Source organism: Apium graveolens, chromosome 4 (genome assembly GCF_009905375.1).
Source record: "Apium graveolens cultivar Ventura chromosome 4, ASM990537v1, whole genome shotgun sequence".
NCBI lineage: Eukaryota > Viridiplantae > Streptophyta > Magnoliopsida > Apiales > Apiaceae > Apium > Apium graveolens.
Window position 1 is genome coordinate 119065626 of NC_133650.1, and position 19917 is coordinate 119085542.

Sequence of the window (19917 nt, forward strand, 5' to 3'; positions counted from 1 at the left end):
CTACAACTTCTCAATCACAATCTGTGAAGCATAGCACAAAAGTGGAATCAATTATTATGGAACTCAAGCCAGTAGGGAGGCATAAGGATGGAGAAACTTCTTCCAAAGATCTGCAACCTATGGTTCTCAAGCCCAACAACAGATCCAATAAGGACTCTACAAAGAATCCTCTAAAAGAGGTGGATTTTCCTCTTCCAAAAGCTGATGAGGACAAGCTTTTAGGTAGAAGTATTGCATATCTCAAAGAGACCATGGATGAGGCTGTAAGGAGAAACATGGCTATTATCTTCAGAAAGGGAAAGAGCATATGTGTGATGCAAGGACATCCCAAATTCTCAATAGCCAAGAGGGAAGAAACCAAAAGGTTGAAGGAAGAAGCCAAACAGCTAAAGGCTGACAAAAGAGCACAAGCAAGGCTTGAAAAACAGCTAAAGTCAAGTCAGGCTGAAGAACAAAAAGAAATTGAAGACAAAGGTGAAGATGAAGCTATGGGGGACATGGTTGGTACTGAGATGGAGGAAAGAAGTAAGGAAGAATGGCAGAAAGGGAAAAGAAAGAAGGTCAATGCAAAGAGAAAGAAGGTAGATAAGACTGAAGAAACCCAATCAATATCCAAACCACTACCCTCTATTCCTGAACCAATTGTACCGGACCCCTTCATGAATATTCATGGTAAAACAATCATTCCCAAGGAGGAACCAATTGATTGGGACACCATCAAATTGCCCACCTTCCTAACCTCTTCTCCACCATCAAAGAAGCAGAAAAGAAGAATCAAATCAACACCCTCTAAAGCCTCAATCAAATTTACACAGAAGCCTAAGCCTAAACCCCAAACCTCTAAAGATGATTATGTTCACATCTGTGACATAAAAGAATTTTCAAACATTGAACTCTATCTGGATGAGCTGGAGGATGTAAGGGGAATAGCTGCCTACAGACAGCTACCTCAGACACTAGTGTTCAAATACAAAGGAGTTGGGGAAAGAACATGGCCTCTTCACAGAATTCTGAATGAAGGTTACTCTACCTTGATTAGAGTCTACTCAGCCATACAGAAGGATTCTGGCTTTACCAGGACTGCCAAGACTGAGATTCTCAACAAGATTGCCAACATAAGGAAAACTTGGAGGGAGCCAAATGCCTTGCCTAGAACTTTACTCATTCAACAAAGAGGAATTACAATTCACAAATCACCTCATTGGTTGATGGAGTTCGGAGACAACAAAGGAGTCAGAAGATTTTTCAGAATTGAAGATCAGCTAAAGATTGCCAGTAATGAAACTCTCAAGGATATGCAATCTAAGTTAGATATCAACGAAGAAGATGAAGCTGAATTCTACAGACAACTTCAACTTCAAATAGAGGAGAATGACAGGAGGCTAGGAAAGAAAACCAGGGATCAAAGGAAAAGAAAGTAATTTGCTCAGGCTAAAGGAGCACCCTTGGAAACAATGTAATTCTTCAATTCCATCTCAGCATATACATTTTTGTAGCACTTTTGAATTTCTACTTTATTACAGTTTATATATTTGTTAAGTGTTTTGTTATCATCAAGCTAAACCCAAATTTATGCCTACAGTTCTAGTAGACATAAATAGGGGGAGATTGTTAGGAATATGTGTATTAGTTTGATGATAAGTTAAGCAAAACACTTAAGTAGAAATATAGTGTTTGTAGCCTCAACGGATAAGACCATCTTGGCTATCCGTTGAAGGAGTAGCTTTACTTAGCAATAAGTTTAGTATTGTAGCACATTTCACTCTCTGGTATCAAGCTGTAATTCTTAGATGTTGTTAGGAAATAATCAGTCATATTGACTACTAATGGATGTACAAATAGGAGGGCTAATTGTAAATATTTCATGCCTTGTAATTTTGTATAAGTGAAGAAGTGTCAACGGATATTGAAGACCTTCAACGAATAAGAAACAATGCTTCAACGGATAATATCCATCAATGGATAAGTGCTTCAACGGATAATATCCATCAACAGATAAGTGCTTCAACGGATAAAGACTTCAACTGATAATGCATCAACGGATAAAGCTTCAACGGATAAAGCCTCAACGGATAAGGCATCAACGGATGAAAGCTTCAACGGATGCTTAGTTCATTAGCAGTTGATAGTGACAATTCACAAGCTGACAGAGGCACATGGATTGACAGAGACATACTGGAATGTGGAAGCCTCTAGGAGGAATCAAGAAAATGCAGCATTTCCATTCTGATGCAAACAAGGAAGTATTCAAAGATTTACAGATTACTCTAGATTGCATTGGATAGAGAAATGAAGAAGAAACATGTGAAGAATCTTTTCAATTGTATTTTACAGTTTGTCTTCACTTGTAAACTTGGTGATATATAAACCAAGTAGCAGCTAGTAATTAGATATGAATTTTCCTTGAGCTGTTTAGAAATATCAAAAGAGAAAATCATCTAGTTTGTACTAGGAAGCAGCTGTGATTTAATTCTTTGAATCACAGATTTTCTGAAATAACACATCTCTGGTGGAACAACAAATCCACCAGAAAAGTTTTTTTAAAAGTTCTTTGTGTTCATTACATTTGTGTTTGAATATATATCTGTCTGCATCAGCTTCAAGCAATTCACACACATTTGATCACTCAAACACTTAGCCTTAGAAACTGCTCAAAACTTGAAAAAGTTTTGAGATTTACATTCAACCCCCCTTCTGTAAATCTCATTGTTAGTCCACTGGGAATAACAGTTCCAGATTTTAACCACAAATAAGTCAAGTAAAGAATCAGAATTTATATCAGCACTTAGACTTATATCAGAACTTAACAGTCATCAGAACATGATTTCTTAACTCGAAAAGTTGAATGGCTATTTCTGTAATTCTTCACACAAATTCTAATTTTGGTTCTTCAGAACTTAATAATCAGAACTTCATCAGAACCTGTCCTCAGAATTTATGCAATCTGACACAAAAACTGTTCATCTAAAACAACATTGATCGCCACAGTAATTGTTATCATTCATATGGAGTGTAAGTGTGTGCATTAAGCTAAATATTAGACAAAGAGTAAAGTATGATTCACTTCAGTACATCTTAGAAATAAGGCATAACTAAGAACTTTACTTAAAATCTGTCATTATTCTGAAGCCTACTATTGAATGAGTTCATGCATGAGTCCACCTCAACTGTTTTGTGCTTATTTTATGCATATGTTGAAATTCCATTTTACAGTGGCTTCTCACTGTAAGTGAGTCACGACTGCTTAGCAGAATTTATGATAGTATTAGAGTATTTCTCCAGTAATCATAGAGTGTGAAAAGTCACCAAGAAAAATATTTATTTTTTCTTTTTCTGATGCATATTACTTAATACCAGCAATGCACTTGGGTCGTCCCTTCCACATTTTTACTCTAGATCTCAAAGGAGTACCTGATTTTTATTCCCTTATCTTTTTCCTTTTTCTTTTGATAAGTGAGGTTTATCAACACTTAGTACATTCAGCAGATTTACTAACATCAGAACTTAACAGATGAGAAGCATTATTCTAGTGTTGGACTTAGTAATAAGATAGACAAAGTAAACATGACTAAGCTCAATATCAGAATTTGCTTGTGTCAATAGATTTCCACATAAATAATTACTTCTAACATGGGATCTCTAGTATGTTAAAGACTACAAGGTCAGCATCTAGCACAATTATCCTCATAGGATTGAATAGTCACAGAAACAGTCATTTCACTTTCAGAGTTTAGAAATTCACATCAGACAGCAATCAGTACTTAAGCAATTTTCAATTAGGCACAGAATACATAAAGAGAGTAATATTTGTAAATACTGATCATAAATTCTGATGTATCAGAACAAAACTAAGCAGATTTAGAGAAGGAACCTGAAACCATTCCAAGTTCATTTACCAATCTTGTAAAAGTAGCTTCAGACAGTGGTTTTGTGAAAAAATCTGCTAGTTGTTGATCTGTTGGAACAAAGTGCAATTCCACTGTACCTTCATCCACATGTTCCCTTATGAAGTGGTACCTAATGCTGATATGCTTTGTCATTGAGTGTTGAACTGGATTACCTATCATAGCAATGGCACTTTGATTATCACAGTAAATAGGGATTTTAAAATATGTTCACCCATAATCCAGTAACTAATTTTTCATCCAAAGAATTTGTGCACAACAGCTTCCTGTAGCAATGTATTTTGCTTCTGCAGTTGATGTGGAAATTGACTTTTGTTTCTTGCTAAACCAAGAAACCAATCTGCCTCCAAGAAATTGGCAGCTTCCACTTGTGCTCTTCCTATCAATTTTGCAACCTGCAAAATCTGCATCTGAGTAACCTATTAGTTTAAAATCTGATTCTCTGTGACACCACAATCCCAGATCAGTTGTTCCCTTAAGATACTTGAATATTATTTTCACAGCTGTTAAGTGAGGTTCTCGTGGATCTGCTTGAAATCTTGCACAAAGACAGGTAGCATATAAAAAATCAGGTCTACTAGAAGTTAGATAGAGTAGAGAGCCAATCATACCTCTGTAATCAGTAATATCTACTGATTTACCAGTATTCTTATCCAGTTTTGTTGCAGTGGCCATGGGAGTGGATGTACTTGAACAATCTTGCATTCCAAATTTCTTCAGCAAGTTTCTGGTGTACTTGGTTTGACAAATAAAAGTGCCTTCTTCATTCTGCTTGACTTGAAGGCCCAGAAAATAGCTAAGTTCTCCCATCATACTCATTTGATATCTTGACTGCATCAGTTTGGCAAACTTTTTGCAAAGTCTGTCATTTGTAGAACCAAAGATGATATCATCAACATAAATCTGAACCAGAAGTAAGTCATTTTCATGGTTGAGGTAGAACAGTTTTTTGTCTATAGTTCCTCTGTTAAATCCACTTTCCAGAAGAAACTGAGCTAAAGTCTCATACCATGCTCTAGGAGCTTCCTTAAGGCCATAAAGTGCTTTATCAAGCATGTAGACATGATTTGGATATTTGGGATCGACAAAGCCTGGAGGTTGTTCAACATATACTTCTTCCTCCAATTCTCCATTGAGAAAAGCACTTTTCACATCCATTTGAAAGACAGTAAACTTTTTGTGAGCAGCATAAGCAAAAAATATCGTTATGGCTTCCAATCTAGCAACTGGTGCAAATGTTTCATCATAATCAATTCCCTCCTGTTGAGAATATCCTTTTGCAACCAACCTTGCTTTATTCCTTGTAATTATACCATCACTATCAGTTTTGTTTCTGAATACCCACTTTGTACCAACAACAGATCTATTCTTTGGTCTTGGCACTAGGGTCCAAACTTTGTTTCTTTCAAATTCATCTAACTCTTCCTGCATTGCTTGCACCCAATCAGTATCTTGAAGAGCTTCTTCCACTTTCTTTGGTTCAATCTGAGAATGAAAAGAATTGTAAAGACATTCACTTGAAGTAGTTGTTCTAGTTCTGACACCTGCATCAGGATTTCCAATTATTAAGTCAGGTGTATGTGATTTAGTCCACTTCCTTGCAGATGGAAGGTTTTCTCTAGAACTGGATGCTCCCCCATGATCCATGCTATCTTCATCAACATCTTGTGATGCTCCCCCTGAAATTATGCTCTCTGAGTTGGATCCTTCAGTATTTAAATTTTCAGAATTATCAGAACTTGGCTTATCAGAACTTGAAGAGCCAGTTGTATGTTCTGATGCTTCTTGAGATGTGGTTGCATCTTTAGTATGCTCCCCCTGCACAGGTGCATCTTCCTTTGGCGTAGTCACCACAGTTTCAATAACATCAGAGCTTAATCCATCAGAGTTTGCTGTATCAGGATTTAAACTGTCAGGATTTTCAATATCAGAATTTAAGTCTTCATTTTCAAATCTCCGCTGATCATGATCATTGAAATCTTCAAGTCCAGTAATTTTCTTATCATCAAAGGAGATATTGATAGATTCCATGACCACCCTTGTTCTCAAGTTAAAGACTCTGAAGGTTTTTGTGGAAAGTGGATATCCAACAAAGATTCCTTCATCAGCTTTTAGATCAAATTTCGATAGCTGTTCAGGATGAGTCTTAAGAACAAAACACTTGCATCCAAATACATGAAAATATTTCAGATTTGGCTTCTTTTTCTTCACCATCTCATATGGTGTATTTCCATGCTTGTTAATGAGTGTTGCGTTTTGATTAAAACAAGCAGTCTACACAGCTTCAGCCCAGAAATAGGTTGGAAGCTTTGCTTCATCAAGCATAGTTCGTGCAGCTTCAATAAGAGTTCTATTCTTTCTTTCAACAACTCCATTTTGCTGTGGAGTTCCAGGAGCAGAAAATTCATGTTTGATTCCATGGTTTTTGCAGAACTCTTCCATTATCAAATTCTTGAACTCAGTGCCATTATCACTTATAATCTTCACAGAATCTTTGACCAATTTATCCAGTTGCCTGACCTGATCAATCAAGATAGATGCAGTTTCACTTTTTGTGTGCAAGAAATACACCCATGTGTATCTGGTGAACTCATCCACTATGACCATAGCATATTTTTTCTTTGCAATAGACATGACATTTACAGGACCAAATAGATCAACATGTAGTAGGTGATAAGGCTCAAGAATTGATGATTCAGTCTTGCTCTTGAATGAAGATTTCCTTCGTTTAGCCTTCTGACAAGAATCACAAAGGCCATCAGGAGCAAATACTGACTTTGGAAGTCCTCTCACAAGATCTTTCTCGACTAATTCATTTATATTATTGAAATTTAAATGAGAGAGTTTCTTGTGCCAGTTCCAGCTTTCTTCAATTGATGCTCTACTAATCAGACAGACTGTAGAACCATCAGTACTTGTTGAAAGCTTGGCTTCATAAATGTTACCACGCCTGTATCCTTTCAGAACAACTTTGCCTGTAGATTTACTTACAACTTCACAGTGTTCTTCAAAGAAATCCATATGATAACCTTTATCACAGATTTGACTAACACTTAGCAGATTGTGTTTAAGTCCTGAGACTAGAGCTACTTCTTTAATGATGACATTCCCTAGATTGATATTGCCATATCCTAACATTTTTCCAATATTGCCATCTCCATAAGAAACACTTGGGCCAGCCTTCTCCACAAAGTCTGATAGCAGGGCTTTATTTCCAGTCATATGTCCTGAACATCCACTGTTCAGAACTAGGATGTTTTTCCTGTTGCCCTGCAATCACAAAGACCACTAATGATTAGTTTTAAGGACCCAGACTTGCTTGGATCCTTTGGCCTTACTAAGTTTGTTAACATTTGAAGCGGATTTAGCATCAGAGTTTATGTTAATATTTTTCTTATCAGAATTTACACTATCAGACTTTGAATCAGAACTTATACTAGAAGGAACAATGCTAACTTTCTTTAAAGAAGGTTTTATTTGATAATAATCATAGTACATACTATGATATTCCTTACAAGTATAAATGGAATGCCATAAACTACCACAATGAAAACAAGGATTTTGTGGCTTATATCTAACAGACTGACTCTTAACTCCTGATTTTGAAGGTAAGGAGTTTATGTTCTTGTTCTTCCTACAAAAAGAAGCCTGATGGTTAGAACTTCCACAGTTATGACACATTTTTCTAGGAGCATCAGGAACAGGCTTATAATCATTACTTTTATTCACACCTTCCTTTCCATTCCTATTTTTCCTAGGTGATTTTATCTTGTTTGCATTCTTAACATCTTTCAGCTTATGTTTAAGCCGCTTCTTTATCATTAAGCCTACGTTTACTTCAGTTGTCTTTTCCTGTTTTAGTTTGTCAGAAGTTAATTCCTTTTTAACTTCTGATTTCTCAGTATCAGACTTTACAGCTACAAACTTAACAGATTTTAACTTTGGCTTTTGTTTAACAACTATAGGATTAATATCTACAATTCCTTTATCATTCTTATCATCTCCATAACCTAAGCCATCATTCCAGTTTTCACTACTTAACAAATTTTAAGTTGTTCTGCCAGAGTTAGTCCAAGTCCTGATAATCTCTCTTTCCTTTTCTAACTCAGCTTTTAGAGATTCATTCATTTTAAGTACTTCATCCCTAACATAGAAAGCACCATCTCTATCTTTCTGAGTTTGATGAAGCATGACTAACTCTTTTTCTAAATAATCATTCTTCTTTTTACAAACAAGATTTTCAGAAGTTAATCTTTCACATTTTAAAGTTTGGTCTCTATAGCATATGAACATGGTTTTAAGATATCTTCTCAACTCATTAATATCATCAGTATGAAAGGCATAAGTATTTTTTGGTACCTTTAACTCAGCAGCTTCAGAACTGCTTTCAGCACTTGCCATATCAGCATTTGAAATCAAGGCATAATTCTCCTCACTTTCAGAATCTGAGGTGTCTGTCCAGCTTTTCTTCTTTGTGACAAGAGCCTTACCTTTGTCACTCTTCACTTTCTTGCAATCAGGAGATATGTGGCCTTTCTCACCACAATTGTAACATTTGGCATTTGTATAATCTCCTCTGTCAGACTTTCCTCCTTTGCCTTCAGTTTTTCTGAAATTCTTCTTATCAGAACTTGCACCTCTCCTGGAAAACTTCTTTCCCTTCCTGAACTTCCTCTATGCAATCTTCGTGATTCCTTTCACCATAAGAGCACACAGCTTCATCATCTCTTCATCAGCATCCGTCTCAGGCAGGCTTTCAGTTTCTGAGTCATCATCACTATCAGAACTTGATGACTCAGTATCAGACTTTGTGAAGAGAGCTTTACCCTTGCCTTTCCTTGAGGTAGCTGCCTTGGGAGATTCTTCTTCAGCCTTAAGAGCAACTGTCCTTGACTTTCCTCTTTTCCTCTTGCTTCTTTGTTCCATCTCAAGTTCATGAGTCTTGAGCATCCCATAAATTTTATCAAGAGTCATTTCATCAAGATTATAGTTGTCTCTTATAGTTGTTGCCTTCAAATCCCAGCTTTCAGGAAGAGCTAACAGGAATTTAAGGTTTAAATCTTCAAGATCATACTCCTTATCAACCAGTGACAAATCATTCAAGAGCTTGACAAATTTGTCATATAAATCAGTCAATGACTCATTTGGCTTTGAGTCAAAGTGTTCATACTCTTGAGTGAGTATCGTCTTCCTGTTCTTCTTGATCGAATCAGTTCCCTGACATCTTGTTTCCAAGGCATCCCATATCTCCTTTGCAGTCTTGCAGTTAATTACCCTGTTTGACATTACATTATCAATGGCACTATGCAGTAAGTGTCGTACCTTCGCATCCTTAGCAACTGAAGCGATATATTTCAGCAGTGTAATCACTCTTCTCCTTTGGTACAGACTTTGTTGCTTCACCTACAACTGCAATAGTGAGCTTTGTTGGATTGTGAGGTCCTTCCTTGATTCTGTCAAGATATTCTGGATCTGTAGCTTCCAGAAACATAGTCATCCTCACCTTCCATATGGGATATTCAGACGGTTTCAATATGGGAACTCTAATAGTCTCAGATCGACTATGGATTTGTGTCTTTGGTGGTTCTTCAGTTTTGGTGGGCTTGGTTGGAGTTTCTGCTTCAGACATGATTGTTTTTGGATCTTAAACTGTTTGTGTGTTAACAGATAGGCTCTGATACCACTTGTTAGGTCACACACACTGTAGAGGGGGGGGGGGTGAATACAGTGTTTAGCACAATCAAATCGAATTCTAATAACACAAGTAACATAAAACAGACTTTATTCAAAATAATAAACTCTGTTACAGTATGGAACTGTCCTCTCTCAGTGATGAACAAATATCACGAGAGCTGCTAGGGTTACAATTAATAATATTCTCGATAATGATAACACTTATAGTGTAAATCCTATGTCTGTGTTTATATACTACACAGTTACAAGATAATCACTAATTGATATGGAATATAATTCCGCTTCCTAAAATATATCAATCAGATATCTTTTCTTCCAAGTATTCTATTCTTCATAGAATTCCTTCTTCATGCATATCTCTTCTTATGTTTGTCTTGATCTTCTTTTCCTTTCAACCAGCCGCCTTCCTTATCTGAACGTTTCCTTTAAGTCCTGATATTATCTTCTGATAAATATCTCCTGATCCTTAAGTACTGATAACTTAAGTTCTGACTTCAGTATAAGTGCTGATTTCAGTTAAGTACTGATTTGTCCTGTTTAAGTAAGATCTGAAAACTAAATATAAATCATATTAGCCATGACATTATCAAATATATCTAACATATTTTCCCCAAGACTGCAAGCGACTAAGTGCCACACCGGCATACTGGTTATCTGTTGTGTTGTGTCATTTAAAAGAAAGCAAGGGTGACCTATAATTCCCAGCATAATAATGTACAGTATGAAATGACTGTATGATAAACTCAAGTAAAACGTCATATATAATAAATACATTTTATTCAAAAATAGTTTTCCTTGGTGATACACACCTTCTTTTGAAAACAATTCTTTGGTGAATTTATTATCCTGCGAATACCTTAATGGTAAACCCAGCACCTAGGCTTGGGTTACGGTATTGCATCACAATTCCAATTGGAAGAATAGGACGTTCGTTGGAGCCACCGCATACGATGATCAGTCGTACTACGGAATTAGTAACCTTTTCTACTAGTAGAAGGACAACACCTTCGTATCCCGGTTATCACCTTGGCCGCATTCGGGCTACGTGTCCCATTTTGGGTATACACATACTTCACAGGTTCCTGAGTACACCGAGTACCTTCGCATGCGGTACCTTTGGTAGTCCATCTAGCACACATAGTACCAGAGTCTACCCCTCCCTTGTCCTTTAAAAGAATTCTATCATATCTCGAGAACTCGAACCACATCGAAGTTCCCCCAATCATTTTGCTTGTTGATAGAAACAACTTATCTTATTAGGGTATATTTATATATATACGTACTTCCAAAATTTTCGGAGGAAGTACTAAGGATGTGAGTTGACCGTTGTCAACAGATAATTAAATAAGGGGGAGTTTCTCCTTGAAACTATATTCAAAATATTAAAATAAGTCGAGATAATATTCTCCGATGATCTGAAATTATTCATATGATTTTCGAAAATCAGAAAGTATTTTAAATCAGGTTCTATAATTTTTAAATCATAAATAAACCCTTTAATAAATAATAAATAATTAAATGATAATCGATAAATAATTAAACCTCGAAGAAGTTTACTTCTAAAAGAATATTTGAAATAATATTCCCCAACTAATTTATGTTTAAATAATTTAATGATCTTTAATATTTAATCGAGTCTGAAATAGATATTCACTGGAGAATACTTCTCCATAATAAATGAATAGTAGATACATATTTCTTGTCCGAATGATAAATTATAGTAGACGGAATATGATCTTTGGAAATCGTTTTAATGAAAGTTCGAGGTGTTTAATATTTCATAAGTGGACGTTGATTCCCTTGGAATAAAAATAATTACGGATTTTTAATCGTCCAAAACATCTCCGGGTTGATTCCCGGGTTTATATTTTATAAAACAAAACTGACCGACTCTCGGTCTTACGACTTATACATCACGCTCTACTATAGCGTTATTATTCTTAATTAAAACACCTCCGCAATACTTCCGGGTTTTCATCAATTTTTACCGACCGATCCTTGGTCTAAATCATATACGTACCACGCTACTCGTTAGCGTTAATGTTTTCAAATATAAACTTCTCCGGGATACTTCCGGGTTTTTATAACTTACTCCGACCGACTCTCGGTCTAAATATAACATTTCAACTTGGTATGAACATATACCAAAAATTATCAATAATTGAGCAATGTAATATATCTCAATTTCGTAAAACGGTTTAAAGCAATCTCATGCATATATTACAGTTTATAAAATATTCACAATATAACAGTTCTCAAAAGGTAGGGTTTGAAAGCTTTCCTGGGTATCTTGAGGTGGAGGATACTTTAGGTTTCGCTCGGAAATTTATAATCATAAACACAAGTCGTTTTATTAGGTCCCGTTCTAATTTAAGGCTACCCGCACTCATGCGCTAATCATTATGCACCATCTCAACTTATATTACACTTATTATTTCTTTAAGTCCTTATTCACATTATGGTCGCTTCCTTTTTCAAAGTATCTTAAGTCCATTTTCATTTTCGTCGTCGGCTCCGCTTATGGATTCTACGGTTTCTAACCACGCGGTCTCGGCTATGATATTTTTATAAAATTAAAAAATCATTATTTTCACTTGAAATTTTTGTGGAAGTTAGTAAACTCAATTTACTACTCTCTGTAAACATTTCATGATTTATGAACATTTTTAAAAAGGTCCTTTTTATTTTCAAAGTTCGTAATTCGTAGCTGTTTTTGTTGGGTAAATCACTTATAGTAAAACGGTCATAACTTTTGATCCGTAAATCGGAATCAAGCGATTCAAGAGCCTAAATAATCCTTATAACATTGTCTATCATAATAAAGGGTTATGTTTCAAAAAACTATAGTTTAAATCTTCGGGACTTTCTGCAGAAACTTAAAGTTACGTTTTGTTTGTTTTATTGAGATTACGGTTACGATCGGAGTTTCGTTTATGCCTTAAATCATTATACTACCACCAACAATCAACATATCATCATCACCTCACTAACTCCTCTCAAGAACATCATGTTATTGAGGCAATAATAATCAACCTTAAATTTACTTAGCTAAACATCAAGATTACAACAATACTCCCACCAAAACTAGGTTTACAACTATATTCTAAAAGGATCTTGAACTTAAATCTTAAATAAGGTTGGGTCAAATATTTATACCTTTCTTGAGAGCTTTATATGTGTTTTTGATGATGGTGAAGTCTTGGGAGAGCTTAGTATGGTTTTTGGAACCTAAAATAACCATTAAAATCAAGAAACAAAACAAAAGTTACTATTCATATTATTCACTATCATCTTTCTTGATTTTATTTCACCCATCAAACCTTGATAAAAAGAGCTCAAAGATTTATTTTACCTTAGTTTGGTTGGTAGAAAGCTTGAGAATTAATGGGAGGATTTACCCATGGCTAGAGCTTGAAGATTTGAATTTGATTTCTTGATTTTTTTGTAAAGGGCCGAATGAAGAAAATGAAGTGGGGAGAGAGAATTTTTGTGTTGCTTCTTGGGAGCTTCTTGAAATAATGTGGTGATATCTTGTAGTTGATTTTTATTCCTTAGTATATATCCTAGGATTTGATCTTGGTTGCCAATCTTGGAGACAAAACTAGCTAGCATTGGTAGATTACAAGCTAAGCCACTTGGTTTAGATCTTAGCTCACTATTTGCTAGCCCTTGGTTGTTCATCCTATGCTTAGCTTACTATTTGATAAAGTAACCATGGTTACTTTTCTACCACTGTTAGTTAGTGCGTTATGTTTATTTAATCGTTTACGCGTTCGCTTGGTCGCTTAAATGTTTTCGTAATACTTTCTCGTAAATGGTTCGTGACGTAAATCCTTTCATATTTATTCCTTGTGTTTTGAATTATCATGCTTGAATATAAATCCGTAGGGTTTTAAATTCGTAATTATATTGTGATTCCCGTAATCCTCGATGATTCGTAAATATGGTCGTTTTTCAAAGTTCGTTTTCTTCAAAAACTAATAGCGTTTACATACACTCATTTGGTACGTATAATCATAATATCAACTCCGAAACTCATTTTCTCGTGCACTACATAGTGTGGGCTAAAAATTTTCCCCGTCAGTCAGGGTTACTATTCATTAAAAGTTGTTACAAAGTCTCAAAGATTCGAGTTATTACATAATATATATATCATTTATGCCTTCAACCATCAACCTTAACTCATGGTGAATCACCCCCATCCTGATGATCACTTACTTTTCTATTTCTATTACTACGAGTCTTTAGGGTTTCCTCATACCCAACTCCCTTATCATTCCTCAAACTATATTGCTTTTATATTCCTTTCCACTTTAGTTTCTTTTTATTTTCCTTTCTATTACAATCATTTCATGAACCAACACAACATAAGCATTGATTTCAAACATCCCGTCATTCTGGATTCGTATCCTTCAGACGAACCTTGATGACTTTCATAACCTATATTCATGATTCATCATACTTGTTCGCCTCTGGCCTGGTTTTAAAACTTCTACACTATCTCTCTATCTTCCTTATCCTTCCACCAACGAGTGGCCTCTTTCTTAGGAAGGTAAGTGAAAAAACAATCTTTTGCGCTTTGTCAATCATTTAGAATCTCAAATGATTCCTTTATTTCTTTTAGCCAGGATCTTGCCTCGGCTGGATCAACTTGTTCCTTGGAACTCTGAGAGCTTAGCGACTTAAAGATCCTGAAAGAATTTCCCACCGCATTATTTCCTCAGGGTGGTGGTTAGGGATAATAGTCTAAGTTTTGTTTAGACAGGTCTATGAATTGCCGTATAGGAGTACCGTCTCGGGTCTCCTTTCCTTACTCGACTTCTGTTTCCTTAGTATGAATGTTCCCACCTCCTCCCCATAATCGGGGTCATCCTACATGTTTTAAATCCTTATTTTCCACTTTATTATGTTATGGGTTCCTTCTATCTTGATGGCGACCTCCCTGACTATCACATTCAGGGTTTGCTCTAAATCTTATTCTTCAAACTAGGGCTTTCATCTAAGATCCCGTCCTTAAGCTTTTGAACATTTGGAACCCAAATTCTATAGGAATACCTCATTATTCCCTTATCATCTTTCTCGGTATTAATCTCTTCTCTATTCATTGGCTCTCTGCCTTCCTTCATCACTTTTTTTCTTGGCACAATATGTTCTTTTCCAATAATTCGGGCTCTATTACAATCTCAAACAGCTTTTCAGTACCGGCTCCGGTTACCTTCACTTTTATTTCCATTTTCTCAAAATCTCTTATCAACTCTCCCAAAGATATTATCATCTTGAGTCTCTCCTTTCTACTAAGGGCGTTAGCTACCATATTGGCTTTCCCTGGATGATAAAGAATCTCATAATCGTAATCCTTGATTAGCTCTAACCACCTACTCTGGCGTATGTTGAGCTCTTTCTGCGTGGAAATATACTAGAACTCTTATGGTTTATGTAAATCTCGCACTTCTCTCCATACAAGTAGTGCCTCTAATCTTTAGGACAAAACTATTTCCGTGAGCTCAAGATCATGGGGGGATATCAAATTTTATATTCCTTTAATTGTCTTGACGTGTACGCGAATACCTTGTTGTGTTGTCTAAGAACGCACCCTAATTCCTTGTGCGAAGCGTCACTTCAAATCACCAAATCTCCTTTTCTATCCGGCAACGCCAACATAGGGGTCCTCACCAATCTTTGCTTCAATTCTTGGAAGCTATTCTCACATTTCTCTGTCCATTCAAACTTCTCAGTCTTACGAGTAAGCCGCGTTACAGGGGCTGCGATCTTTGCAAACTTGAACGAACCTACGGTAGTAACCGACCAATCCTATCTCTGGTAGTCACCCGGACTACGGCCATTTATTTCTTAGCGATCATCTCTTTAGTCTTGTTAGGATCCTTAACGAGATCCTCCTCAGCAACAATCCCTTCTGGGATAACATCCTTAATCGTTACATCCTTAATATGAACATCATCTGGTCCCTCATTAGGGTGCTCCATTGGATCCACAATCTGATCCCCAATATATAGTAAAACATCATCATATTATTGCTCTTGAACTTCAGGGTTCGGAGTCCTACTACCATAAACGATAACAAACTACGCTTCTATCACGATATTTATAAGGGTTCCCATAAGGGTTTTAACTGTCAGTACTACGTTAGATAGTCTGACTATGAACTTGGTAAGAGTTCTTATTATCTTAGTGAACTTCTTATCTTAACGTCACATCATCTCTGAGGTTTATAACGCTTAGCTCTGATACCATTTCTGTAACACCCCCAAATCCGGGGTCGGGGATCCGGGTTGTCACGAGTTCCATTTCCCCTAATAACACCCAATCTTAATAATCAACCAACTATTGCGTATTGTGACCCCACAATAAACACACACACCACACGTTATAGTCTCAGAGATGAATACCAAAATAACACAAGTCATTTTATTACACAATTATAAGTCATTATACCTCAAAAGGGTTTCCGAATAAATTTACATTTCTTTGCCATTATTACAATTCATATGTTATATATATTTGTGATGTCATGTCATATAATGATTTGTGTTTAGTTTTCAGATCTTGACTAACATGAAAAATCAGGACTTAACTAGAAATCAGTACTTATACTGAAGTCAGAACTTAAGATATCAGAACTTAAGTTATCAGAACTTAAGATATCAGAAGATATTCATCAGAAGATAATATCAGGACTTAAGAAGACTTTCAGATAAGGAAGGCGGCTGATTAAAGGGAAAGAAGATCAAGACTAAAACAAGAAGAGATATGCATGAAGAAGAATTCTATGAAGAATAGAAGACTTGGAGGAAAAGATAACTAATTGATATATTTTAGGATACAAAATTATATTCGATATCAATTAGAGATTATCTTGTAACTGTGTGGTATATAAACACAACATAAGGTTTATACTAGAAGTGTTATCATTATCGAGAATATTATTCATTGTAACCCTAACAACTCTTGTGATATTTATTCATCACTGAGAGAGAACGGTTCCATTGCAATACTATTTTATTAGTAAGATTATTCTTTATTACATACTTTTGTTCTTAATTCGATTTAATTGTATTATACACTGTATTCAACCCCCTTCTACAGTGTGTGTGACCTAACAAGTGGTATCAGAGCCAATCTGTTAACGCATATACAGTAAAGATCCAAAACAATCATGTCTGAAGAAGAACAAACTCCAACCAAGCCCACCAAAACTGAAGAAACTCCAAAGACTGAAATCCACAGTCGATATGAGACTATTAGGCTTCCCATGCTGAGACCTTCTGAGTATCCTATATGGAAAGTGAGGATGACTATGTTTCTGGAAGCTACCGATCCAGAATACCTTGACAAAATTAATGAAGGACCACATAAGCCAACCAAGCTCTCTGTTGTAGTTGCAGATCAGCCAGCAAAGACTGTACCAAAGGAGAAAAGTGAGTATACAGCTGAAGATATCTCATCAATTGCCAAGAATGCAAAGGTAAGGCTTTGCTGCATAGTGCCATTGATAATGTCATGTCAAATAGGGTAATTAACTGCAAGACTGCAAAGGAGATATTGGATGTAATATCCGGGATATATCGTGTAATTATTTTTGCTAATAAATAATTAGTATGTGTGTTCAGTATCTATTCTGTGAGCTAATTGTTAAGTGTTATATGTACTTGAATATTCAAAAATAATACTAATTGAGTATTTTAATTTTTATATGTCCAAAATAAAATATAGATAATTGTCATATCTTCCTAATTATTTTTATGTTGGTTTATGGATTTATAAGAATCATATGAAATTTCTAAAATCTTTTTCCGGGTAATTAAAATCTATTTTATAAAAACGGGAAACAACCGACGTAAACCGTTGTTACGTTTTTGGAACCCGAAACTCTTTCGAGAACTCCTTCCTAACCTAATTGCAATATTCTGAGCATTTTCCATGTTTCGACTTTTTCGATCCGGCGTACGGTTTGTCCTGCGCGGGTCCCGGCGCAACATTTTCGATACAATATTCGTTTCGGTAAATCAATAAAACCCGTATTTTCGATAAACGGGAGCTTTTTATTAAACTATCCCAATTATCACCTCGTAGTACGTGTAACCAGGCGCTGAGACCAAGACCGCAGTACAAATTGTACTGATTTGGATAATTATCCCGAAAACCGATACCGTTTGGATCAGTTTTTATAAATAAACGTATCGTTTTATATCTGGAATGATCCAACGGGATACTAATTCTCCGTAATTATAAATAGCCTTTTACCGTATTTTATTTCGTATCAAAATCATTTGCAGATAGTTAATTATATAATTTTCAGAGAAAAGCCCTAATTTTCTAAAACTGTTCTAAGAATCAAACAACAAAACGAAGGCGTTACCGATCTCTGTTTTCAAAGCTTGAGTAACCAAAACGAAGGATTTGAAGTGTTCTATCAGATTCTGAGCTTTGTTTCACTGCAGAAATCAAGGTTATTTTTCTAAAAATTTATTTATTTTCGAATTTATTTTATTAAAAATATGAATTTTTGTTCGGATGATTGTTTGTATGATTTGATGATTGCATATTGTAGAGCTTGTTTTCCTGATGATTTTCATATGTTATACGTCTAATTTGGAGTTCAATAACATGTTCACATTTGAGTTTGATTTTCGAATTTCAGAATTAGGGTTTATAACCCGTATGATTGTTCTTAATTGAAATTTGGGGGTTTCTTATTCTGTGATAGATTGATGTTGTGTTATAGTGGGTTGTGTTCCCTGTAAAATTTGCAATCCAGTCGTATAAATTTCATGAATCAACGAGGTCTGTAGAGAAGGGAGTTGTGTTTTGAATATTTCCGAAGTTCGCCGGAAACTGGCAAACTTCACGGCCAAATTCCGGCCAACTCAGGGATAGTTAGATTGATTTGATTGCATGGTTATGTTCCTGGTAATCCGTAGATGTGATCTGGAGCTTGTGGCAAGGTGAGGAGGCCGGAATCGTGTTCTCCGGCCACCCCTGTGTTTTCCGGCGACTGGACTGCAAAATTACAGTTTAGTCCCTGTAGTTTTGTAGATGATGAAGTTTAGTCCCTGAAGTTTCCAGACTTTGCAAAAATTGGATTCCTGTTTTAAAAATGTTTAAAAATCATATTTCCTATTTATTTTTATTATAAAAATCCGTTTTTAATTTCTGAAAATTCTAAAAATTATTATTTTAATTTCGAAAATTATTTTTAATTCACAAATAAATCTGAATTAATTAGTTAATTAATTTTAGTTAATTTTTAATTGATTAATTAGTCAATTAATTCAAAAATTAATTGATTAATTGATTTAATTAATTATTAATTGATTTTTAATTAATTATTTAATTAGATTTAATTATTTAAAAATGATTTAAAAATTTCGAAAAAAAGTTTCGAGCTTTAAAATATTATTCTAAATTATTTTCAAGGCTCGATAATTATTCTAAAATTGTTTCGGAGCCATAATTGGCCAACCGAACCCTGTTTATTATTCCGAAATTGATCCAACGACCCGTTTTAATTCCGAAAAATGTTTTAAAAATCATTTTAAATACCAGAAAACCTATTTATGACCCGAAATGTCTTTATAAATGATATGTCATTGATTACGTGATGTATTATGTGTGACTTTTTGATTGACTGTCGGTTTATATATTCGATGATTACTGTTTATGGCATAACTTTCAATCCGTTAATCAGATTTGGGTGAAACGAAGGGTAGATAGAAGTATGTGTTGAACAGAATCGTATGAGTGGAATATTGATAGATACTTATGATGCCTAGCAGAGTAAGCAAGGCGTAAGAAAGAGAAGCAGGTGATCAGAAAATAGAATTGACATGTAGAAAATACAGCAAGTGAGCAGAAATTAGAAGCGAGGCATAGGAGAAACAGATGAATGGTGGTTGAATAGAGCCGTAGACAAGTACAAGTGAGGTTGGAATCAATTATGATAAGGCAAGTACTTCTAAACCTTTCTCGAGATTTATTGCAAATATCTCTAAATTCTCTTGTGACCTATTGTTAATATTCAAAATAGCTCTCTTTTATATTGGAAATACTTTGAATCCTCCAGCCTTGAACCTGAGCCACATCATTTGATCTTTGAGCCGTAAGCCTTATTCTTTGTGAACCATTTCTTGTGGATTTACCAAATATTAAACCACACAAATACGATACTACTCCACAAATATATATCCATCATATACCAAACACTGGAGCAAAATTATTTATATATACAAAAACTTTTATACTTAACCATACCTTGTGATATCAAAGCACTAAAACTTTGGAAAAACACTATTCATCTAAT